The sequence below is a fragment of the Myotis brandtii genome, unplaced genomic scaffold, assembly GCF_000412655.1.
Source record: "Myotis brandtii unplaced genomic scaffold, ASM41265v1 scaffold250, whole genome shotgun sequence".
Classification (NCBI taxonomy): Eukaryota; Metazoa; Chordata; class Mammalia; order Chiroptera; family Vespertilionidae; genus Myotis; species Myotis brandtii.
In genome coordinates this window covers 3748815-3775306 of record NW_005359478.1, presented here as the reverse complement: position 1 = coordinate 3775306, position 26492 = coordinate 3748815, and the positions used below count along the sequence as shown (strand labels likewise).

The window sequence follows — 26492 nt, the reverse complement described above, 5'->3', positions numbered from 1 at the left end:
AGATAATTTAGAGAAGTTACATAGGCCATCCTTGGAAGGTCCAGGACTCCAACTTAGTTTCTCTAACATCCTCTCTGCTAGTAGAGAGCCTCTTTCCTTTGGTAAATAGCTCCTTCCTACTATTTATAAAGTTTTCCCAGCCAATCAACTTCTCACAAATGCTATTACTAGTAAATTTAAAACACAAACACACATATACACACACCTCTCCCCAACTCCCCTTCTGAGATGTTCTGACCCCTTACATGGTCCCAAGGCATCTCCTCTGTCTCTGTAAGGTCAATATAAATGTTGTCCCTAGTTTAATTAGAGGCACGTTCCAGACACACCTTCTACCATTTTTTCTTTTCCCACTGTTATTTTTTTAAATCCCCTTGTGAGAATATTTTTTCCATTGATTTTTTTAGAGTAGAGGGGAGGGAGGAGCGGGAGAGAGGGTTAGGGGGAGGAGAGAAAGAGAGAGAGAGGGAGGGAGGGAGGGAGGGTGGGAAAGGGGGAGAGAGAGAGAGAGAGAGAGAGACATCAATGTGAGAGAGACACATCTATTGGTTTGCATCCTGCACGTACCCCTAATGGGGCCAGGGATCAAGCTTGCCGTGGAGCTACCTGCCCTTGACCATGAATCGAACCCGAGACCCTTTGGTCCTCGGGTCAATGCTCTAACCACTGTGCAATCAGCCAGGGCTCCTCCCTGGTTTTCAGGCTCTCTTCTGATTCTGGCACCTGTGGATTGTCTGTTCTAAGCCATGACTTCAAAAGAGCATACGCTATATTTTATCTAGCATTTCTATATTTTTTATTAGATGGATTTACAGATTATATAGTCCATTAATTTACTAGAACTGTAAGTACATTTTTCAATATCTTAAAACATATTTTAAGTTAAGATAAGGAGAAAAAGCAGAGAGACCAAGATGGCGGCATAGGTAAACACCGCAGACTGCTGCCGCAAACAACCACTTCAAAAATACAACTAAAAGACGGAACGGACATCACCCAGAACCACAGGAAGGCTGGCTGAGGAGAGACTCTTCAACTAGAAGGAAAAATAACAGCACACCGAGGCTCAGAGGAGGCGCAGTGTGGAAAAAACTCAGGTGCGGAGGTGCGCGCGCAAAGCGGGCTGGTGGCTGAGAGCGCGGTTGTCGTTTTCGGTCAGGGGGGAGTCTCAGACTCTGAGCTCCAGATACGGGCGAATCGCTGGGGACTCGGACCCAAACGGGAGAAGCGGGAGTGTCTGGCATCAGTTGGAAGGCAGCTTTCCCTCCGAGGTTTGCAGCGGTTCCGGGGGTTCTGAGAAGCAGAGCCTCTGGGAACAGGACTGAGGGCACCATAACGGCTCCCTCCGCCCGCCCTGTTGAGCCCGCCCCGCCCAAGCCCTGCGCAGAGCCATTTGCCGGATCGCCGCAGGCAAAGGCTAGATTAGCGCCCCCCCAGAGGACAGAAGTTTTCCCACTGCAGCAGACACAGCTGATTCTCACAGCCAGTCGGCCTGGTGGTCAAATCCCTCTAGTATTAACTACAACAATCAAGGCTCAACTAGAACAAGACTGCGCACAAAGACCACTAGGGGGTGCACCAAGAAAGCATAAAAAATGCGGAGACAAAAAAACATGACAGAAATGGAGGATATAGAGCTAAAAATCGCAATTTTGAGGGCTTGCAAAAATGTGCTAGAAGCTGTCAATAAACTTGAGGAGAGAGTCACGAAAACTAATGAGACCCTCGATGCTATGATAAAGAACCAACTAGAAATTAAGCATACACGGACTGAAATAAAGAATATTATACAGACACCCAATAGCAGACCAGAGGAGCGCAAGAATCAAGCCAAAGATTTGAAATGCGAAGAAGCAAAAAACACCCAACCGGAAAAGCAAAATGAAAAAAGAATCCGAAAATACGAAGATAGTGTAAGGAGCCTCTGGGACAGCTTCAAGCGTACAAACATCAGAATAATTGGGGTGCCAGAAGATGAGAGACAGCAAGATATTGAAAACCTATTTGAAGAAATAATGGCAGAAAACTTCCCCCACCTGGTGAAAGAAATGGACTTACAGGTCCAAGAAGCGCAGAGAACCCCAAACAAAAGGAATCCAAAGAGGACCACACCAAGACACATCATAATTAAAATGCCAAGAGCAAAAGACAAAGAGAGAATCTTAAAAGCAGCAAGAGAAAGAGACTCAATTACCTACAAGGGAATACCCATACGACTGTCAGCTGATTTCTCAACAGAAACTTTGCAGGCCAGAAGGGAATGGCAAGAAATATTCAAAGTGCTGAATACCAAGAACCTACAACCAAGAATACTTTATCCAGCAAAGCTATCATTCAGAATTGAAGGTCAGATAAAGAGCTTCACAGATAAGGAAAAGCTAAAGGAGTTCATCACCACTAAACCAGTATTATACGAAATGCTGAAAGGTATCCTTTAAGAGGAGGAAGAAGAAAAAGGTAAAGATACAAATTGTGAACAACAAACATGCATCTATCAACAAGTGAATCTAAGAATCAAGTGAATAAATAATCTGATGTACAGAATGAACTGGTGATTATAATGAATCAGGGACATAGAAAGGGAATGGACTGACTATTCTTGGGGGGGAAAGGGAAATGGGAGATGCGGGAAGAGACTGGACAAAAATCGTGCACCTATGGATGAGGACAGTGGGTGGGGAGTGAGGGCGGAGGGTGGGGCGGGAACTGGGAGGAGGGGAGTTATGGGGGGGAAAAAAAGAGGAACAAATGTAACCTGAACAATAAAGATTTAATTAAAAAAAAAAAAAAAGATAAGGAGAAAAATGTCCATGAACTCCATCTTGTGTTTATTAGAAAAACAAAGCAAAAGCATCAAACTTCCCTGTGCTACTCTTTCTGACTGTATTTATTTTTCATAAAAGTCAAGCAGATATAGCTATACTACTTGATTTCCCACTGTTAAAAGAATTCCAGAAGCTTTGAAATTACTCGTATGAAGAGACTGTCTAAAATATCAAATAGCATTGAATCTCACTCTATAATGATACCCAGAGGTTGTGTAGGTTGAATTTTAAGACCTTCAAAGTTACATAATCTTGGAAAAATACCTTAACATAAGAACAAAAATTATATCTACCCGAAAGGTTGTTAAAAGAGATAAATGAAATAAAAAGGTAACACACTTAGTCTAGTGCCTGGTCATAGCATCCACAGAGTAAAAGCAGGTAATAATAATAGAAGTAGTATTAAAGTAGTATTTGGTCACCAAATTCCAGATGCTGGAATTTTTTTAGTGTTTAAATTAATTAACATAAGGGATAAACACTGAGAAAGGCATCTGGTACTTTGTGGGCATATGTCGGTTTCCTTCCTCTCTTTATTATTAGTTGTATTAGCACAAATCTAGATTTGTTACCATACTGGTCTGTATCTTCAATTAGGTATAAAGAAGGAAGTTAGTAAATAAATTCAAGTTCTTCAAAACTAATCACTATGAGTTATTTGATCATAAAGAAGGTCTTTTATGGAGTAATTATGCTGATCCTGCAGAGAGTGGTCACCACATTTCCTTGGCTATGCTTCATGCAGCACACTTAGGAATTGCTCACATAAAAGCCTTGGCTTGTAGCTTTGTCCAGTGGCCTGGAACTGATTCTGATATTGGAAAGATTATAAAGTAGTATTGTACATGGCAGGCTACTCAGTATAACTCAGCACATGTACCTACTATTCCAGAAGGTGAGACCAAAACTCTTGGCCAATAATTCATATCGATTTCTACATTTTATCTCATGAATGATATTGATTTCAGTAGAATTCATCTCAAAATACTTCATAAAGTTCCCACTTTTATCTCACATATTCTGGTACAATTAGAATCTCTCTCTGCCAAATTTTTTTTGCAATAGTGAATTCTGAGTATCTTTGCAAAGGGAATAACAATATGAATGTCATGGCCAAAGTTAAATCTCACCACTCAAAAAAAAAAAAGTTAGTTTGAAAGAATACTGTGTGTACAATATGCATCTCAGATCTAACCATAAATGTTTTGATTTCCTCCTTGTATAAAGTCTGAAAAAAACTAGAAGTTTTAAGTATTTTTTTGCCTCCTGGAAAGTGGAGACTTCACATAAAGTTTTAGGTAGTGCATCCCTTTGACCTTGGATAACTTTCCCTCAAAAAATTTACATAGCAAACAAAGAGCGAATACCTTTCCTGGAAAAGAGACACTTGGATCAGTGAGACTCTAAAGCAGTTAAACTGCTTTTCACAATAATGAAAAAGGAGACAACAATGTATTTCTGGAAATACTCCCTTAGAGGGATATTTCTTTCCTACATATGTATGCAGATTACACTGCTTAGTCTGAGACTCATGAATGTGTTTTTGTTGTTGAATTGTCCTTCTCACATCCTGACCATGAGTGACCAAGCCTAAACAAATTAATAAAAAAATCAACTTATACTTTTTTTTTTTTTTACCAATAAGGTGTTTTTCTTTCTGGAGGAACTTAGCTAAGCAGCTACTCCAACTATGTGAACTAATGTAGAATAAAATCCAATATATATCACCCTGTATTATAATCTTTACACCTATTTATTCCACCCTTCTATTTATTATCCTCTCCCTTGATTCTTCCTCTTTTTAGATAACATAACATTACCTTCTATAACCCCAAAAGTGATAGAATTACCCCATAAAGTCTAAAAGAGGTATCCTTAAGCACTAGCCAGTTCTTATCCAAATTGTGATTCAAGTTAAGTACGCCAATTCCTTCTCAGTCTCATGTCTGCCATCTTCAACATGTGGCTTCCAAGTTACTATGCCCATCTGCCTCACACTGTGCAAGGGAAAAATCATGGAGGTTGAAGCACAGGAAATTTTATGGCCAGATAGTGAAGTAGTATATGTCATTACTACTCAGATTGCACTGGATGAGAGCCAATTATAAGACACAGATTTAAAGGAGTCTGGAAAACTTACTCCCACTGCCCACCTAGGAAGAAAAGTGAATGGGTTTGGCAAAGAGCTGGCCAGTGTTAAATCACACTATCTTTGTTTCCTCATCATTCAGTTTTAAGTGGGAAGTTCATAGTTGTCCTTGGGAGGCTACAGTTCTCATTTCTAACTTTCTGCAAGCTGATGGCAGTGGGGAATTTTTGTATTCTAGAATTCAGAGGAGTTAACTGCTTGTATATGTTCCTCATGCTCTGTGTGTGCCTCTAGTCTTTACAATCACTCTAGATCAGGAGGCAAGATCAAAACCAGAGAGAGAGAGAGAAGAAGAAGCAGGATCCTCACCACATGTTAGTAGGGGTATAAAGAAGGGAGCCAGACTGGGTTTGCTCAAGTCCAACCTGGATTTGGCTGTTGATCCCTAACTCACAGGGCATGATGAATAGATTTAAAAATAGGTCCAGGTGGCCCCAGCCAGGTGGCCCCAACCAGGTGGCTCAGTTGGTTGGAGCATCATCCCATACACCAAAAAGGTTGTGAGTTCAATTCCCAGTCAGGGTACGATTCCTAGGTTGTGAGTTTGATCCCCCATCAGGGAGGGTACAGTTCACAACCAATGATGTTTCTCTCTAAAATCAGTAGGAGGAAGAGGGTGAAGGCCTGTGCTGTGGGGAGGGAGTGGGCTGGGAGAGGTCAATGGGTAGAAAAGGAGACATATGTAATACTTTCAACAATAAAGAATTTTTTAAAAACCATATCCTTGGGTGAGGATTTAAAAGAAAAATAGGGACAGCTGAATCATTACAAACAAACCTCAATTATCTCCATGTAGCCTGAGATGATTGTTCTCAATACATAGAAATTAATTGGAAACTTATTCTGGATCTCTGTATGTATCTATTCTATTTTCATATAATTTTTTTTCTGCAAAAATCAGTTTTCATAATGATATGGAGCTGGATCAATGTGGCTCCCTATTAACATAATTGAGTTCATTAAAGCTGAGTCATGTAAATTTCAGAGCACAGATAGGCTTGTATGACATCAGTGTTAAAGATTCAGAAGGCCATTCTAATTGAGGGCTGGTTAATAGCAGAGCCTTGAAGTGCATTTCATTGTGCCACCTGACGTTGGCCTCTCAGCTATACCTCCTGGGACTCAGGGGCTACCAAATGAAAGATGCAATACCACCTCACTTTCCTGCCAAGGAGGCACCTGGAATTTTTACACACATTACTAATGCATATGAACAGATGTTAAATATTTTAAATGACTGGGAGAGGCTAATTTGTAAATTTGGGTTATGACTTCATGCTTATCTTTTTAAATTTAACAAAGCACTTTGACAGGCTCTGTGGAGAGGTGGGGGATGGATAACAATGAATAAGTAGCCTAGGTAACTAGCATTGTTGTGGGAGGAGATAAGAAATATTGGTCAAAGGGTATAAAAGTTCAGTGGGATGAGTAAGTTCTAAAAATCTAGTGTACAACATGGTGACTATAGTTAATAATACCGTATTGTATACTTGAATTTTTCTTTAAAAAGTTAATCTAAGTGTTCTCACCATTTTAAAAAATCATAACCGTGTGAGGTGATGGATATGTTAATTAGCTTGATTATGGTAATTATTTCACAATGTAAAAAATTATATTGTACACCTTAAAATGTACAATATTTATTTGTCAATTATATCTCAATAAAGCTGGATAAAAAATATATATCTAACTAAAATATATGGCATGATATAGTAGTGATGAAGCAGAAATATAAATAAGGTATAATGGCAGTACTTGTATTACCTTCTTATATTACCTAAGCTTAGAAAATAATGGTAAAATGGATTAATTCTAATTAGGCAGTATCTAAGAGGGCTCATAGAGGAAATATTTGAGTTGGGTGGGTCTTGAAGGAAGATTTGATTACCAATGGTGGAGATGATGCAAGAAAATTTATGTGGCAAAGAGACAGAAATAAGCAAGGTCATATGTTTGGGGAGTAGAAAGTAATCTGATTCCATGGAAGCAATGCAGTCATTGTTTAATAAATATTTATTCAGTGTCCATTATGTGTCAGATACTATTATAGGCATCTGAGCTACATCAGGGAATAAAACAGATTATATTAAAACACAATGAAACAAAAACCCTGACTTGGATCCTTTAGGTGGGAGGAGCATAGAGAATGTAAGAGAAAGAAAGGAGTAAAAGGGTTAAGGTCAGTATATTGAGGGCCTTGAATCCTTTGCTAATAAGCCAAAGAGGCTGAGTTTAGAACAGAGATAGGGAAGTCCTTGCATAGAGGTGAGAACGAAAGCCCTTAATGAGTAGGGTTCCACAGAGGAGAAACCCCATGAGAGAATTTTGAGGAACACCAACATCAAATGAGGAGGCTCAGAGACCAGCTGGTGGAGTAGACTAAACATAAGGTTCCTGAAGGAAGGGATGGTACTTGTCTCTCTACCGCTGGATCTCCAGTGTCTAGCACAGTGCTCTCATCATAGTAGGTGCACATTATTCTTTTAAATGAATGCATTATTGAAAGAAACCAGATCAGAGAGTGGGAACACTTTAAGTGAGCGTAAATTTAACATTCTTCCCAAATGTTAAATCAGATAAGTGACGATGCTGTTTATTCTGTTTGCTTCTCCAACCCCCAAATCCATTATCCACCCTTCTCTGCCTTGCTCTCTACAAACTGCATTTTCTGGGCTTTCTTGCCCTTTCTTAAGTTTGGGTTAACCAATGGGAGACATCAGCAGGACATCAAAGGGTAAGAGTAGAGGCAAGTAAGGAATTCCTCCTCTTCTTTCTGCTGGCCAGTGGCTTTGGCAGAGGCTGGTGTTCCTCAACTAAGGCCACAGCTCCTATCAGATTGCTCCAGGTTTTGTTTGTTTCTGGTAACACTCCTCTTTCCACTTATTGTTGCAGGTCTTTTCTGCTCTGGCTAATCCCTGGACACCTCACCACTCCTTTGGCTCCTTTCACCTCCCTGCAGGGTTATTTCACTTCACTAAAATTCCCTTTGTTAAGATTACACCCTTTAATGTGCTGTTTTCTACTGTGACCATGCCTGATGAAGTTATTAAAAATCTTAAAAAGATCATTCAAGACAAAGGGATACTGTTGATGATCAGATCATGGTGGGGGATTTGAATCCAGGTGGGATAAATCTAACCAGTCGGTAGTAAAATGAAAGTTGCAACTGTGAGTGGAGACCTTTTCTTTTGAGTAAGATGATGGTGAATGAAAGGAGAAATCCTGGGACGTGAAGAAGAAAGGGCAAGGGAAGATTTTTGAAGGTTTTTTATTTTTTAGGGTGGAAAAGAATTCAGCCTATAAACATGTTGAATGGAATGAGTCAGTCAAAAACGACAGAATAGAAATGTAAGTCTCAAAGATGATAACTAATGGAGCACTATTCCAGAAAAATGAGACTCAAGAGCACTGGATAAAACCTATGAAAAAGTAGGGACTTATTCTGGAACAGGAAAGAAAAATATAAAGTTGGTGGAGAATGGAGATGGAATTGGTGATGAAAAGATGAAAGCTGAGAAAGACTATATCTGAGAGGTTCCTCCTTTCTGTACAACATATCATGTAGTAATATTTGCTAAGATGATCTTAGGAGACTTCAAAATTTGAGAGAAATGGAAAAAAAGAATAGAATGTAGAATTTCGGTTTTTTCTACAAAATGGTGTTGGGTGACAGATGATGAAACTCTGCTTTTGCATTCTTTTTTTTTTTAATATGTTGTTATTGATTTCAGAGAGAGGGAGAGGGAGATAGAAACATCAATGATGAGAGAGAATCATCAATCATCTGCTTTCCACACGCCCCCTACTGGGAATCAAGCCCACAACCCGGGCATGTGCTCTGACTAGGAATTGAACTGTGACCTCCTGGTTCATGGGTTGATGCTCATGAACCACACTGGCCGGACTGCTTTTGTATTCTTTTGTATTCTTGATTTTGCAACAGTGAGAAGGATGGATTAGAGAAGAAGAAAAACACCATATTCGTGGAAATTTCAATAGTCCAGGGGAGAATTGATGAGGGTCTGATCTGGGTAGAGAAAAGTGAGGCTGAATGAGGATGCTGTATTTATTGGGATCTATGTTCAACACTATAGAAGGCACAATAGAGATGTCACAAAGCACAAGAAATATACTTCCTACCTTCCAGGAGCACACAGGTAGCTGGGAAAGCACATGACAAAGACTGGATGGAGTAAAGACTATTGAACAAGGAGTCAGAGCCAGATTCTAACCCCTGCCTGCCACTTACTCAGCATCACATCCTGGGTAATTTATTTCCCTATTCGCCTCTCAGCATCCTTGTTTGACCAATGAAGGAGTTAAAAACTGATGGTCTCTAAACACCATTCTTGAACAAAAGGAACCAGGGTTCCTTGGAGAAATACCTGATGCTAGAGCTAGGGCAGGTAAAATAGAAGATGAGCCTGGAAAACCTTGCAGTACAAAAAAGGCCGTGCTCACCAAACAAACAGATGGAAATGTGTCAAAAGGATGCAGAAGCCCATACCTGAAGGAGCTCCCACTGGTTGAAGTTGGAGCAAGTTGATCAACAAAATAAATAGCATAGTATTGGATTGTAAGTCAAAATATAAAATAAATATACATGAGTACGTATTGGTATAAATAAATAATTGAATTGAAATGGGGGAGAAAAGTCAAGTCTCTCTTCCAGAAGAATTCCAAATAATATATGCAGATACTCCCCCCTCCAAGATGTGAAGCTTGTCTCTGCCCTTCCTAAAGACACACCTGTAAAATGACCTAGGCTTAGTGACTTGTTTCCAAAGAATAGAACAAGGAAAAAGAAAACAGTAACTTTATACTGGAGAAACCTGGCAGCAGGACATTAACCAAGGGGTGGAGGTTAATATCACAGTAATGTCATCAGCTCTCAATATAATGTGATCAAAAGGGCACTTCACCCCTGTGGTTGTCTTCCCAAAAACCCAAAACCTCATCCTACTCATGTGAAAGACATCAGACAAAGTCAGACTGAAGGACATTCCACAAGATCCCTTGCCAGTACTCCTAAGGACTGACAGGGTCACTAAACAAAGAAGAAAGTCTGAGAAACAGTCACAAATCAGAGGAGACATGACAATTAAATGGAATGTGCTGTCCTGGATTGAATCCTGGAACAGAGAAAAAGGACCTTAATGTGAAAAAGGATGAAATTCAAATAAAGCCTGGAGTTTAGTTAATTGAAGAAGAAAAAAAGTTGATGGTCTCTAAAGTCTCTTCCAGCTGGTAGCTATAAGAATAGCATTTATTATCTAATTGCTTCATAACTGTGCTCATATTGCTTATAAAGTGCCAAGAACACGAGGTAAAGGAACCATGAAAGCAGAATGGAAGGCTTTAATCAACATTTTTTTTCTTTTGTAACTTCCTGTAGTTGTGTGTTTCAGTGACGTAGTATGTGGTTAGCTCAAAGCCATTTTTGAGGCAATAAAGAAGTGTTTAGGTGAAAGTCTCTTCTCTGTAATTTTCCCAAGTCAGTGCTCACCTCTGCCCTAGTAAGGACAGTTTCAAGTGAGCCAGCAGGTTGTCATCCATTTGCAAGCCTAATTGTTTGAGTCTCCTAGGCAGGGCCATCACACGGAAGCACACTGTGAAACTGTTGCCATGGTGATGGTCATGGTGACAGGACTACCTTTGGCTCATGTGATTTTCCTGGACAGTTTCTTTATGGAACCCCAATGTGAAATCATGCTGGCTCTGATTCATGACATTTTCCTGAGTCTTTATAATGTTTCTTTTTTCTAAGTAAGCAATTTCAGGTCAGGTAAAAATGTGAGTAAATCATGCCTGGCTCTTGTTCCAGATGTATCAATTTCTGTTCATTCCCTTTTTCCCCTTCATGGCTTTGGGACAATAAAAATAAGCAGCGCCTCCACCCTGGAGCCTTTCTGAGTATGCAGTATATAAACGGTATACCGTGTAGGGAGCAGTATTTCCCTACCTTGGTCATTACTGGCCTTAGCGTTTTCTCTGGCAATTATCTGAAACAGCAAGAACGTGGAGTAATGATTTTGGCACACTCAGGACCCTGGGAGGATCAAAGAGGCTAATGTGACAGTTCATGAAACGGGGAGGAAGCAAACCGTCCCCCACTGCCAACACTAACACAGCTCTGTGCTTGAGAGTCTAGGAGAGCCCAGTTGCCAAGTGTCTGCCTGCATTTTCTCTGAGGGGGCCAGGCCCGGAGCAGGTCAGGAAAATTATGGCTTTTATCAAGCAGACACCGTGCCTCTCTTTGAGGATGGCCAAAGTCTCACTCACTGCTGGTAACTGCAACACATGTGGTCTTTTCAAAAGAGGACATGAATATTTTCATTAACTGGGAAACAAGGTACCCGCATGAGACTTTATTTATTTGGAATACTTAGGGCAGAGCTGAAAGGAGCAAGAAGTTGGTGAAGAAATTAAGAGGGAAGGCTCTGGAGACAGATTGCCTGGGTTTTAATCCTGGCCCTTTCATGTTCCATTCTGTGTAACTTGAGCAAATTTTCTAAGCTTTCTGCCTCAGTTTTCCCAATAAAAATGATAATAACATCCAAGTTACAGGATTGCCCTGGCAATAAATAGATGTACTTATAGCCCTGCCTGGCACCTGGTAAGTCCTCAGTAATGTCAGCTGCTTTATTATTTTCATGTTAAGCATTATTATTCAGGAAAGAAAATCATTAGGTTTTGTGATGCCCTATTAGCTGACTGTTCATTCTTCAAATATTTACTGAGGGCTTAACATGTGCTAGGCATTGTGCTAAGTACTGTAGATAATTCAGGAACAAACAAGTCTAGTTTTTTGCCACCAAGAATGTCTATTCTGGGGGAAGAAATAAGAAAAATGTGCACAAAGGACTATACTACATGAGAGAGTACTTTTTTCTCTGGAGTGGCACTGATTAGAAAGTAATTTGGGATTTCAAAAAAAAGAGGTGAATCACTTTGTAAGTGGGTTGGGGCACTCTTTATCAAGAATGTAACACTTGGCCGAACATGAATAACTAGTGGAATTTTTTGTTTTAATGGGGGAGACTAGTGCAGGTGTGGGTGGTGGCAGGTAGAGGAGAGGGGACAGGGAAGAATCAAGGCAGATGAAAGGCAGAAGGAAGATGCTGAAAAAGTACTTGAGAGACAGAGTGATATCCAAATCCAGGGCTGAAACTAGGGGTTCTTGGTGGAGAGAAGTCCACAAATGTAGGAAGGGTTCAATGGAGGGCTTTGAATAGACTTGGCCAAAGGAGTTCAGATCTTTATTTCATTAAGAATTTGGGTGCCTTTAGGAATAAATTAGTAGTGCTGTGAATTTTGGATTAGAAGTGTGTTCCAGAAACTGACTCTGAAACAATGTCCTGCCATGCCACTAGCCCTTTCCCATACAACACAGAGTTATTTCCATCATTTATCACCAGTACAGAAGTACTAAAAAAAATTAAAAGTTTAATTTAACAAAATAGCTTAACAAAATACTCGTTCCTCAAAAAATTGTGTGTTATGGGTTTTACAATTATAGAGTACTTTTACCAAAGGTTTTAGAGAGCACACTATAATTAAGCTCAATAATTTTCATAAATGGAATTTGCCAGCTGAGATTTCTCTTTTAAGTAAAGATAGTAACTGCTGAAGGAGTTAGCAGATCACTCTGGCAGGGGTGGCTTTTGGAGACCTGGACTGGGTTTTCCAAACACAATCCAATTGACGACCCCAAAATTCTATTGATACTAAGTTCTTGGTCTGATAAGGACAGAGTTGCAGGTCAGCTTATGCTGAAGAATGTTCCAGTACCCTCTTATCCTAGTTAAAACTGGGATAGCTGCCTGGATTAATTTGGGGTACGTGAGACTTTGATCCTCTGAACAGATGTTATATTGACATCCTGAGTAGCTATGACCTTCCTTTGCTACTCTTTGTAGAACCTTGAGAAATAAATCCTAAATGAGTGTGACAAAAGTCTCTAAGCGTCTGCCTATGCTTATTAAAAACTGGTGAAGTCTCTCTAACCAACAGATGAGTTCTTTGCATCTGGGGAAAGAGAGTTGGATTCATTCTGCATCATCAATTATAAGTTTCTAGCTGAGGTCCAACAGTTGAATATTTATTTCAAGCAGTGATGGAAGAGGCAAGAAGAGCCCTGTTTGATTTTCTAGATCCAAGGCTGTATTTTGTGCTGCCTCTTAGAAAAATGCTTTTACTTAAACACTGAGCCAACTTGATTTGGAACTGTCACCACCAAGAGACAAAACGTCTGGAATACTTGCAGTGTCATTTCTGGGTAGTCTGTTTTTTATGGCTTGTCATGCATTACTAAAGAAGGACGAGTGAATACTGTGTAGGATGGGGACTACATGAAACCATTAGTGCTGTCAGAGCAGGCAGAAACAAGACCACCAGGCACAACAGGAGACCACCCAACACAAAACATGAGCTCCCATTAGCAACATCTTCCAGAATATATGCTCTTGACATTTGCATTTCAGAATGTTGAGCCACTAAGAATGCAGCAAGATAATTATTGTTTTGTGATGATGTTTAGCAACTCTCACAATGTGGACCACCAATTCTGGTTTGGGTTTCTTCTTTTTATTAGCACCATCTGAGAATGTCTGTGGTAGAGACTTTGGTGAATTGCATCTGTCCTGTGGCCAAAGGAATGAAAGGAAGAGCAACTTGGTTTGTTAATATGGAAGAGTTCAGCAACAAAAGCCCAAGACACATGTCTGAAAAAGGCTTCATTGAGGGCTTTTTACTTCTTTTTTTTTTAAAGAAAGCATTCCAGAATGTTTTACTACTGCTTCTTGAAGTATACTCCATATACAAATAGCCTTGTACTAATTTCTGGGCTGCAGTGATATCTTTTATCCAATAAACCTTTCTGGTCAATATCTCTGAAAGACCCACTTGTCTCCTGATTAAAACAAATGAAAAACACATTCCCCCCCCCCCCCAGAAGTCAACATAATTCTTCAAAATAAGTTCTTTATCTTTTTAAATTTATTTATTAAGGAAAAATCCATCTCTTTTCTCTCCTTCCTCTCCTTTCTCTGAGGCTCTTTTCCTTGCCTTTATTTCATTTTATTCCATCTCTTTTATTGAATGTCTAGGTCAGCTTTAAAAATCTGAATTCACCAATTTTAATTCCTGTCTGACTCATTTATTTGTTGATGACACATTTTTTTGCTTATTGTTGTTACTGTCTTCTCTTTTATTCTTACTCCATTAATAGTTTTTGAAGTTTATTTACAGATTTTCCTAGATGTTTACAATTCATAACCCAACTTTATATCTCCCTCACCTTTATGATTTCAATACCTTTTAAATTCAATTATTTTTCAAGAAAGTTTTTCTTCTTTTGAGAGTTTTGGATTTCAAGAGAATGAATACCTAATCCTTAAATCAGCAACTCAGCATTTTAGTTTTTTATTGGAACTTACTCAGATTGCAGATCTTTTTGTAAAATTGGTTTAGCAAATCATAGTTGTCATTGTTCATAAAATCAACCTTTAGTGGAAATAACAAGAAAGTATCTTATAGAGTGGTTACGTTTTATATTTAATGCATAAATCTCTTGATTCAAACCTTTGACAAAAATAAATCACAATTATCTTCCACTGAAGCCAATCTCTAGAGCAGTGTCAAAGTTGAACTGGAACTCTTTACCGTTCTAGTGTATTATTCAAATAACCAACATCTGCTGTGTCACAGGCAAGATTCTGATCCAAGTAGTATTCATTCGGGAGGATACATCTTATAAACCTTTTCAATTCAACAAGAGCAGAATAAGTTGAAATCGTGCACAGTGCACGATAAATATTTGGTGAACAAATGGCAGAAGCAGAACATAACTAGCGAAAGATGTAGGCAGAAACATAGGGAAAACTGTAAAAGGGCTGAAAGAAAACAGTCATGAAGGTCATGGGTTTCACAGCTGAAATCTCTGTTTCACCTCAACACACACATGATTTGTTTTGGAACCCACTGTATACATCACGATTTCCAGTAAGTGAATCCCAAATTGAATTCCACCCTGGAATGGTAAGGTTTCCAAATACTAAATTATCTACCAGTTATGGATAATCCGAATTTTTCATCAATTTACCCAATCCTCTTTTGATGACCATTTGCTGGTATCCTTATGAGAAATTCTGAGTTTATCATATTGGCATAGAAATTCACTGGCTTTATTTGTATCAGTTTGTCTTCTTTGTCACTCAGGAGACTTCTCTGCTTTCCCAGGCCCTCCATCATTCTTTCAACCCCAGGGGCTGATCTTCCATTTCCTGAGGGGTGGAAGCTTGGCCCAAATGTGTGTAATCCTGAGGTTTCCCCTGGGGTCCTGGATGGTGGGAGGAGGTAGTTCTTGGTTCAAAGATGGTGTCTCAGGAGATGAATCATAGAATACAATTAACTGAGCATTTGTCAAAAATACTGGCATGTGCACACGTCCTTTAGCTCCCCAAAGATTTGCCTTTTGCTTTGCTAACATCAGGATATTTGCCAGCCGCATGGAAAGACCGCCAAGCACATCCAGCTCATGAAGCCAGAAGGCTGCTACACTTGACTATCTGGAAACCATTCACTCACTTGGGAGGTTCTGTGGCCTCTTTATTTCCTTGGAAACAAGGCCCACCCAATGATTTCAAGAGCACATTGCAGCACAGTTTGAACAGACAGACAAGCTATGAAAGTTGGAAATCTGTGGCTCCTCTCCTTCCCCATTTAGTGCAACACATTCTTTTCTCAACCTCATAGGTTTACAGCCTCCCAAGACCTTTCCCATGAAAGGCAATAGAACCTAGTGTCAAGTTGAGATGAATGATTAGGAAAATGTGTAGCTACTGAGAGTGAGATTCCCAGTTGAGTATCAGTGGTGACCACAGGAGGTGAGGGTTTGCCTTTTTTCCATCGGTTGTCAGGAGTAATTGAGAGAAGCAGCGGCCTCTGGTTTGCCTCTCAAGTTGTGAGCTCCGCTTCTCAGTATTATCAAGCGTTCACTGGGTAGAAAATAAAGCTTCCTTCCCATTTCTCTTCCCTTGGCAGGCTGGCAGTGGGCTTTCATTATCTCCTTTCCATTCTCTAAATGGGAAGCAGTACTTCAGTAATGGTCTTTCTAGTTTATATAACTAACTACATTACTTTCTTGCTTTAAAACCTCTAGTGCCACCATCTGTAGAATAAAGTTTATTGTTTTTTGCAGGATACCTGAACTCAAGTCTTGCCAAATTATGGGGCAAATTATTCCAGCCCTTCAAATTATCATGTTCTTTTGAATTCTCACTGTACTAGGGCCTAGAAAAGCTTTACAATAGTACCTCTCTGGTTCAAGAGTGGGTTTTTTTTATTTTTATTATTGATTGATTGATTTTAGTGAAAGAGAAGAAAGGAGAGAGTGAGAGAAACATTGATTTGTTGTTCCACTTATTTATGCATTCATTAGTTGATTCTTGTATGTGCCCTGGCTGGAGCAAGAATGAGCTTTTATATAAAAACTTCATAAAGCAATTGGATGGCACTTGACTCAGGGCTCTTGTCCGTCATCATTGACAGTGAAACTTTCATAGGAAAAACAAACAAGTAAAAACTGGTCTGACAGAAACTAATATGAAAGCATCTGGTATAGTATCTAGCAGGGTGGAGGTCCTCATTAAATGTTTATTGATGGAAAGAAAGAAAGGAGGAAGGGAAGGAGGGAGAGAGGAAAGATGGGAAGTGCTTTTTCAAACAAAAGAATGGACCTAACATTCAAGTTGCTTAGTGTCTCAAAGATCATTCAGATACAACATTTGGGCCTCCTTAGATATTCTATTTGTAGAATTTGTGGCTCACATGTGAAATGAAGTTTTGAATTTAATGTCAAGGAATATTTGGAAAACCTATTTTTGTTGATGTTTCTTCTCATACATTTGCTTAACTGAAATAACTTGGCCTTTTGGCCAAAGCTGTTGTGTAAGAAATATTTTATTTGTAATCACACAGATCTAAGTGCCAATATGACACTAATGATTCACATGGAGCTATGCCTCTACTGGCCATTTTACTATGTTTGGGTTGCACTATGGTTAAATTTTCATAGTCATTCTTCTGTTGAGCAAACACAAACACAAACTAAGTCCCTACTAACACCGAGAATGAACACTGGATTTATCATCAAGATTGTTAGTGACCCTGACCAGAGTAATTTTGGTGGGCTGATGAAAGCAAACGGCTGAATGGAGAGTAGTTAAGAGATAATGGGAGGGTAAAATTTGGAGAGAGAAAGCAAATATATACAACTCTTTTGAGAAGTTTTTCTATAATGGGTAGCAGAAAATGAGATGGTAGCATGAGAGAGAAGTAGGGTAAAAAGACTGTCAGGGTTATGTTATTGTTGTTTTATGGTATGGATTGAATTATGTTCCCCCCCAAATTCATATGTTGAAGCCCTAACCCTCAGTATCTAACAATGTGACTATACTTGGATATAGGTCCCTTAAAGAGGTTATTAAATTAAAATGAGGCTGTTATGGTGGGCCCTAAGCCAATATGACTGTTTTCCTTATAGAAAAGGAGACTAGACACCAGGGATGTGCTCAAACACAGAGGGAAGACCATGTGAGAACACAGTGGTCTGCAAGCCAAGGAGAGACAGGGGAAACCAAACCCAGTAACTTCTTTTTTTTTCCTTTATTGATTAAGGTACTACAAATGTGTCCTTATTCCCCATTGTCCCTCCATCCCCCACTCATGCCCTCACCCCCCTGGTGTCTATATCCATTGGTTATGCTTATGTGCATGCATACAAGTCCTTTGGTTGATCTCTCCCCCTTAGTCCCACCCAGTAATTTCTTAAAGTTGTTAACTCTTGAACTTCTAAACTTCAGGATTGTGAGAAAATAAATTTATGTTGTTTAAACCACCCAGCCTGCAGCATTTTGTTATTGCGGTCCTAGGAAACTGAGTTGTATTTGTTTTGTTTTGTTTCTGTTGGGGCGGGGGGGATTTTTAAGATAGACGAAATAATAGCATGGTACCTGTTTTCAGAAAATACCCAAAGGGAAATTTTTCTATCTAGGAGACAGAGGAGAAAATTAATGAAGAGACATTTGTTGAGAAGGTGAAAGTGGATGGGGTCTGGTCTTTGTTCTTCATTTCCCAGAGAACCTCTTAGCCTTAGGCCTCAGTCAAGGACCGTAAAGTAAATCTTCTCTGATTTCTTGAGAGTTATTGGACAAGAATCAGTAAACTTAATAAGAGGAAACCCTACCAAACCTGGGTTTCTGGAAAAATTGTGAATCATTAAGAGAAATAGATCAGGAAAAAAGAAATTGTTTTAAAGTAGAAGAAAAGAGAAAAGGAGACAGAATTGGGGTGGGTGAAGAAAAAGAAACAAGATGAATTTAACTTTGTCAATGAGAAGTCTGAGTTTGGTAAGATATACAGGTGGAGATGTTCTTGTAGGTGGTGAAACTGTTGAGAAAAAATTAGCAAAATCCAATGAAAAAGGTTGAGTGAGTCTGCAAGTGAACCTTCTCTTAAAGATTATATTTTCCATAAATAGTTTGCTTACTATGAAGAGTTCCTTCCACCACATCACCACCTCCCCCCAGTTGAAAGAGGCATGCAGTATCTATCAAAATAAAGTCATTGAGATGAATAAGTTGGTTTGGTAAAGGAAGTTGGTTAAGAACAAGTTCCATTTGGGGACAAGAAAATGACTATTCAGCCTTGACATCTACAACATGTTTGGCATTTTCAAGATGTTTAACCATGGGCAAGGATATCATATGATAAAAAGGAGCCCTGGCCGGTTTTGTATGTAATTAGAATGTCAGCCCATGGACCTAAGGGTCTCGGGTTTAATTCCAGGTCAAGGGCATGTACCTTAGTTGTGGGTTCACTCCCCGCCCCAGGTCAGGGCACATGCAGGAGGCAACCAATTGATGTGCCTCTCTCACATTGATGTTTCTCCCCTTCCCCTCCCTCTCTCCCTCCCCCTTTCCCTCTCCCTTTCTTCCATTCTGTCTGACAATCAATGGAAAAATAGCCTCGGGTGAGGATTAAAAAAAAGAAAGAAACAAACATAAGATTATAGAGCTTGTGTGACGTAAAAGGCATCATCTTACTACCAAGTCTCCGGTATTCCTGGAAATCTGCAAAGACTAGCCCCATTTTGCAATGGTGCGAGAATCTTGTCATAATGACCCTAAGAGATTAGATCATAATAAACGTATTTTGAATAGGCCCAACATGTCACAATGAGTCAGTACCAAAATAAAGACTGGAACCCAGGACTCCTGGCTCCTAGCCAGGTCTCTGTTCACATAACTATATTTCCTGTGTTTTTATTTTTGATCTTGAGTGAATTCCCAGTCTCTGTCTTTCTAGCTCTGTCTCCCTCCCTTTCTCTCTCACGTACCATAGATGACCCTTGTACATGTCCTCCATAAATCACTCTATAATATAGTCCCTTTGTTGTTCTCAAGGTACCCAAAGGAAGATTATGGCAGAGAACCAGGGCTCAACAATAAGGGAGATAATTGAAGGTCATTCAGTTGAGAATAATTCATATTTATCCATGGCTTCCTTTCCCAGAGCATCTGGTTTCCATTAGCCTGCATGGTGTCCTCTGCTTCTGATGGTAGTGGCCTATGGTAACCACATTTTTGCTAAAAAAGAAGAGTACTTTCTTACATCTTTTCCTGCGATGTTTTTAAGCTCTTCCTTGTACAAAGCAATGCTCTAGATTTGGATGAAGACAGTGCTTCATGGTGTTAGGTACTGGCAGCTTTGAGCCTGCTCCTGGCAGTTTCTCTGCTGCTTTTTCTTTCCATCAAGATCAGTCATACAATTAAAGATTAGGAAAGCCAAGGTCAGATAGTTTGTCTTATCAACTCCTTCCAGAACTTTTCAGTTCTAAGCAGGCTTAGTTTTATTCTATTTTTAAATAGATTTTCTGCTCTTATATCCATGGATGGAGAATATATTAACTCACCCACTAAGCTGTTAGCTGCCCACAGTAGACACTCATTTTTATTTTATATTTTTGTATTGGACTGTTGTATTTGCAATGGGAACTCATACCTATATTTAAACCATAATCTCTTTCAGCCTGTTCAACTTCATTTAATACCCACTCATTTCACCAAACCTTATTCACGAAATTTCATATCTATGGCACAATAAAAAGTTTGGAGAGGTGATTTGATTTACAAAAAGGTTCTTCAATCTCTAAAAGGAGTCACTCTAACACAAAAATCTGTATCAATAATAATATGGGGGATTTTTCCATGCTATGACTGGCATTTCTCATCCCAATTCACTTTTCTCACAGACCACAGCTAATCTCTTTTCACGTCTCTACAAAAAAACTATTTTTTTCCTCTTGCTCCCCTAATTCTTGTCAGTTCTTCATCACAAAATCTCAAAAACTATTCAAACAAATCAGGACAATGTAGCAGAGTGGGGGAAAGAAACAGCCTGAAGTTGGCCAAGTTAGAGTCAGGGAGGTTTTTAATGTCAGGGAAGGAGAAAGGTTGAAAATATGTATTACGTTTTATCCCATTCTAAACGTATTGTTTTCCAAATAATGACTCAGAAAGATCAAGTATTCAGTGTAGTTACTGGAAGGAGTCCTCACAGGTGAACAGTTCAGAATCTGGCCCTCACCTTGTCAGTGTACCTCTGTTGTCATCAGTCCTGGGAAGCCTGTCTCAATAATCTCACAGGAGAGTGGGTTTATCAATGCAATAGACTTCCCCTTCTCCACTTATTTTGGGAGATATTCCTCCCAGGGTCTAGAATAATGATATTTCCCCATCTAGGGTACCATCATCTTTTCAGTATTAGAACAGTTCATAATGAAAATGCCACCTAGTGAACAGAGAATGAAAACAAATGGGAATACTGCGTGATCTTCAGCAGAATTCCCTATTCATGTTAGAGGCAGGGCTATGGGTGAAGAATCATTGCCCACAACACCCCATAGGGACTGAGCGTCTGTGTTTCCTGACTCCCTGTCTCTAGTCTGTCCAATTGCACTTCCCTTTTCTGTTTTCTGTGCACTCAACTCTTTCTCCATATAAAGTGCAATACAGTGGGGTTCCAGTTACTAAATTAAAGTCATATTCTTGAATGGCCTGCTTGAAATTATACCCAGGTGACCTTGACTGGAGTTTTGTGTGTTCCCAAACACTTCAGACACTTATTTACAGTCTCCAGGCTTACTCCCACTGTTGGCAAATCTTATTTCCCCTCTTTCTGTTTGGGAGGGAGCATCTCACTGTTGTCCCGATTGTATTGCTGTCACTCTAGAAAAGAATAAAAGTCTATCAGTATCTCTCAGGCGTGTTCACTTCCTCCCTCTCATCTCTCCTTTTCTCTTTTTAATCTCTCTCTCTCTCTCTCACACACACACACACACACACATACACACCTCCTCCTCCTCCTCTAGTTATTTGAAAGCCATGGAAATGTAAAAGTAAAGTATTGTTGGTTTTTAGCTATGAGTCACCAGCCAATTCAGAGACTAAACTGTTTAGAGAGGGGTAAAATCTAATTCGAGTATTAACAGGGAGTTCTGCATTAGATAGTTTGCATAGATTTTTTTCTCTGTATTTTCTTCCCATAAATGTTTCATCTTGACTAAAACTTTTGCAAATTTTACTTTGATAGAGCACAAATAGAACTTATGTTCCACACTTCACATAGCTGCTTTCATTGATGGATTTGTTTCATGCTCTACCATAATTCTGTTATTTTATCTTTTATCTCCTCTAGGGTGTTAGCCTATCACTTCAGGACATTGGGGAGGGGGTATGACTGTATTATAGCTCAGTGCCTGGCATATAGTTTATCTGTGATTCAACATGGCAGGGCAGGCATTGGTTCCCTGTGCTCTCTGTCTGGACATTTCTCCTGCCAGTCTTCTCTAGATCACACAGCTCTCCTCCTATTTAGAGACAGAAATAATCATTCAATTTGATGATACACAAGCACAGTGAAAAGTACTTTACCTGCACTGGTAAGGGAGGAGGTGGAGATGGGGAGGAACCTCTTTTCAAGACTGGAAAGAGAAGACGAAAGGGGATATAATGGATTGGGGTGTTTTTTTTTCCATTGTCCATCTCTTCCATGCCTCCTAGTGAAGATATCAGTAACAAATTTCACTTACACGTCAGATGGCATTTTCACTTTGAGTCGTGGGCCCTAGATGGATGTCTGGAAAAGCGATTTATAAGTTAGACCTTCCTTCAGCCCTCCCACATGCATACAGAGAAACCCATACACAGACACGACTGGCACACCCACAGAGAAGCCACATGTGCACCTACGAACACATGGACCGGCAAACAATGAAAACGCCCAGTGGTAGCCAGAACCAGTCCAGTCACACATGCCTTCTGCTGCAGACAGCACATGTGCTGGCATTCTGACACCCACACAGACACAAAGACCCACACCCAGATGCCACAGCCACACCCACAGCCCTTACTTTCTCAGCTGTGACTTTCCTCCTACATGCCCTGTTTGAACACAGGACTGTCTCTAATTAGGATTTCCCAGGCCCATCTTTGCTTAACTAATCAAACTTCTCTCTATGCAGCCTCATGGAAAAGGCAACTGCTGAATGGCTCAAAATGCCCGAGAAGGGAAGAAAAATAAACGACAGCTCACTAGACATCTGAGAAAACTGAAATTTGAAAGCTAGGTGGACAGGCCATCAGGTCCAGTGGTGTCCCAGCTATTCCCTCAGCTCAGTAGACAGACAGCTGGGTGATCTGAAAATTGTGGACAGTGCAGTCATTACTAAGGAGATGACCACTGGTACTAAATGGAGAAGAAGATATGACCTAATGTGGAAAGAAAATGAACTTTAGAACCAAGCAGACTGAGATCCAAATCGAGCAATGCCACTTACTAACCATGAACTTGGGCATGCTATTTAACCTCTGAGTATCAGTTGACTCCAAACAAAATCTGCATTTCAGTATTCCAGTGAGGATTAAATATAATGGTATATGTAAAGTGGCTGTTACAGTGTTTAGTCTCCTAAACATGTGTTCTATTTTTGCTGTTGAAGTTGTTCCCCAAATATCCTGTAAGCTCTCTGGGAAAAAGACAATAGCTTTCGTTTTCAGACTCTCTAAGCCAAATTACATGCTCACTGTTTCCTCAGGAATGGAGTGGCATTGGTAAGTAATATTTAATGAAGGAATAAATGAATGAGCCAGTAGATGAGTGACTGAATGAATGGCGTAACTACATAACACCTGTTGTTTTTAGAATCACCGATATCTAATATAGAATCTAACACGTAGTCCCAGTGCTAAAGGTTTTTCAGTTTAATGGGAATGAAAGCTAAAAGCAATGATATAATACAGTGGTTCTCAACCTTCTGGCCCTTTAAATACAGTTCCTCATGTTGTGACCCAACCATAAAATTATTTTCGTTGTTACTTCATAATTGTAATGTTGCTACTGTTATGAATCATAATGTAAATATCTGATATGCAGGATGGTCTTAGGCGACCCCTGTGAAAGGGTCGTTCGACTGCCAAAGGGGTCGCGATCCACAAGTTGAGAACCGCTGGTCTAATAGAATGAGAGAGGCATTTCAAGGTTTTATCAGAGCAAATGAAAAAAGATAACAAGGATTTGGGGGTGGAAGAAAGATATGTTCAGAGACTGGTCATTTAACAAAAGGACTAAACAGTCTCCATTTGAGTCATGAAATAGCAGGTTATTAGAAATTTTAGTGGACCAGACTTCGTGGAGTAGTGGGGCAAGAGCTAATTTGCAGGACACTAATGAGTAAAAGGAAGATGAAGAAGTGGCAACAGTCAGTCTACATCTTGGGGCTATAGAAATTTCACAGTAACTCCTCTAAGTTTGCCCCAAAGTTAACTCTAGTCTCTTCTTTCTGTTAGGTAAGTTCCATATACAAAACTAAAAGGAAAGCTTGAAAGTGAGAGGGAGAGAAAAAGAACATTGCTGTGGGTAGCAGGCTGGGACTGCCGTTGTAGGAACTTCTTTATGGTTTCCCCACAACTGAAAAGCAGTGGCTGTCTGGCCTGAGCTGATCCAGGACCGCTGCTTGATGGGGTGCACCCAGCAGCATTCAGAGGAGGGACAGGACACTGCAAAGAGAAAGTGAGTGATTCACTTAAGGAAAAAATATCAAAGGTTTGGAGAATGGCAAGAGAATACAAATGCCGGGAGAAATAAAAATGTGGCCAAGGCCAGGCTTAATTGTTTATTTCCTTGATGCCTAAGGAGCATCCAAGCAGAGAGACAGTTCTGGGCAGCCTCCTTAAAACTGTATTTCGAGCCCTTGCTGGTTTGGATCAGTGGATCGAGCATCGGCCTGTGGACTGAAGGGTCCTAGGTTCAATTCCAATCAAGGGTACATGCCCAGGTTGTGGGCTCCATCCTCAGTGGGGGGTATGCAGGAGTCAGCCAATCAATGATTCTCTCTCATCATTGATGTTTCCATCTCTCTCTCCCTCTCCCTTCCTCTCTGAAATCAATTTAAAAAATTAAAAAAACAAAAAACTGTATTTCGAAAGTGAGACTGGGGGAAGCAGACTTTTTCTTCTCCGACACTCTTCAGATACTCATTCCACCCTCAGGCCCTCACCCCCTGACTTTCGCTCTTCTCTGCATGTTTTATTCTCATATTCTCTGATTTCTTCCATTAACTACTTCTGAGTTTTGCTTTTCTCTTATCCCTTTTTTTTCCACCTCATCATCAGCCTTATGGTAGCACAGATTCTGTCCTGATCCTTTCAGAAACTTTCGTTCCATCTGTAAAATCTAGGTCAGTTGTGCTCATCTTTGTCCCTGTCTCCTGAGTCACAGTGACAGACAGACAAAGGGAAAGATAGCACTTGTGTGGTTCCCCACAGATGGAGGAAGATATACACACCCCGGAAACCCAGGCCATGAAATGATAGAAACAGCAGAATTTGAGCTGAGTTTTGCAGGCTGAATGTGGCCCATACAATGGCTCCTCCTATATCCCTAAAGGGCTACTGATTCTTTTGTTCTTAAGGTGGGTAAGAATTTCAGTTTGGAATTCTCTTCAGAAGGAGTTTTGTTCTAATTGTTCTTTGAGTGCACAGGGGACCAGTGATTCATTTCTTCATTTGTTAGCTTACTGGGGAGAATAGGCTAAGGGAGGGTGGTAAGTCCATTTATTCCAAAGTATATGGGATAATCAGTGGGAAAATATCTTTAAATACCCAGATAAAAGAATGAGTAGGAAATGTGTTAGGAAATGTAGCTCAGTACATGTTAACAAGTAATATAACTAAGCTCATATGGCATTTGATGTGTAATACAATGAGTAATACAACTTGGGAGGCAGCAGAGCGCAGTGGACAGGGAGAAGAATCCAGAGCCAGACTCCCTTGGTTCACCCTTGAGTTCTATTGGATCAAAGTATTCAGCATCTCTGTGAGTCAGTATCCACGGTTGTAAGGTGGGAATGAAAATAGTAAGGGTGCAGTAGTCCCCCCTTATCCACAGGACATCTGTTCCAAGACCCCCAGTGGATGCGTGAAACCACGGTTAGTACTGAACCCTATATATACCATGTTTTTTTCCTATACATACATATCTATGATACAGTTTAGTTTATAAATGAGGCACAGTAAGTGATTAACAACAATAACTAATAAAATAGAACAGTTATAAAAACATAGGGCAGCCCAGCCGGTGTGGCTCAGTGGTTGAGCCTCAGCCCATGAACCAAGAGGTCACGGTTTGATTCCCGGTCAGGGCACATGCCTGGGTTGCAGTTCGATCCCCAGTGGGGGTCGTGCAGGAGGCAACCCGTCAATGTTTCTATCTTTCTATCCTTTCTATCCTTCTCCCTTCCTCTCTAAAAATCAATGATATATTTTTTAAATAATATATTCCATATAGAATGGTATATTTTACAGAATACGTAGTACAATAGAACATTTGTAATTTAAGTGTCAGTTGTTAAGCCATATATCTCATAAACACTTTAAATTTTTTAAATCTAACATGTTTTTGAAAATACAGCATTTTATAGATGCTGTTTGCTCTTTACTCAAGTATCCAAAAATATAAGCAGAATATTATTGCCTTTTATAAAAGTAAATAAAATGAGGTTAACATTAAAAATGAAGAGCAGATTTCTTTTTAAACTTGGCTCTAGATAAATACACATACTATTGTTTTCCACAATAAAACACAGCCAGTGCTTTGAGGGGACTGATATCCTAAACATCAGATTTATTTAATTTAATTTATTTTTTAAAATTTAAATTCTTTATTGTTTAAAATATTACATAAGTCTCCTTTTTCCCCTATTGACCTCTCCCCAGCCGCTCCCACCGCCCAAAATTTAATTAATGAAATTTTAAAATCCAGATTCTTAACCTCTGCCATGTTTAAAGTGTGACTTCAAATTAATTGGCAAGCCATCCCAGCTTTCATTAGGTAAAAATCCAGATGACATTGAACCAGCTAACTTTGGGTACAAGTAACATTTCTTATTACCATTGCCT

The 26492-nt window shown here is 39.7% G+C and overlaps 3 long non-coding RNA genes across 3 annotated transcripts in view; 2 read left to right on the top strand and 1 right to left on the bottom strand.

The window, feature by feature from the left end:
• Positions 1-26492, top strand: part of LOC106726330 — a 194482-nt gene that overhangs the window by 96346 nt on the left and 71644 nt on the right. The gene's annotated exons all lie outside the window — the stretch shown is intronic.
• LOC106726332 lies at positions 5322-18846 on the top strand. Its single transcript, XR_001362389.1, has 3 exons — positions 5322-5332; positions 10432-10438; positions 18781-18846. It is a non-coding gene; the product is annotated as an uncharacterized LOC106726332 (long non-coding RNA).
• On the bottom strand, positions 18753-25765 carry LOC106726331. Its single transcript, XR_001362388.1, has 3 exons — positions 25717-25765; positions 23717-23720; positions 18753-18805 (listed from the first exon to the last, which is right to left on the bottom strand). It is a non-coding gene; the product is annotated as an uncharacterized LOC106726331 (long non-coding RNA).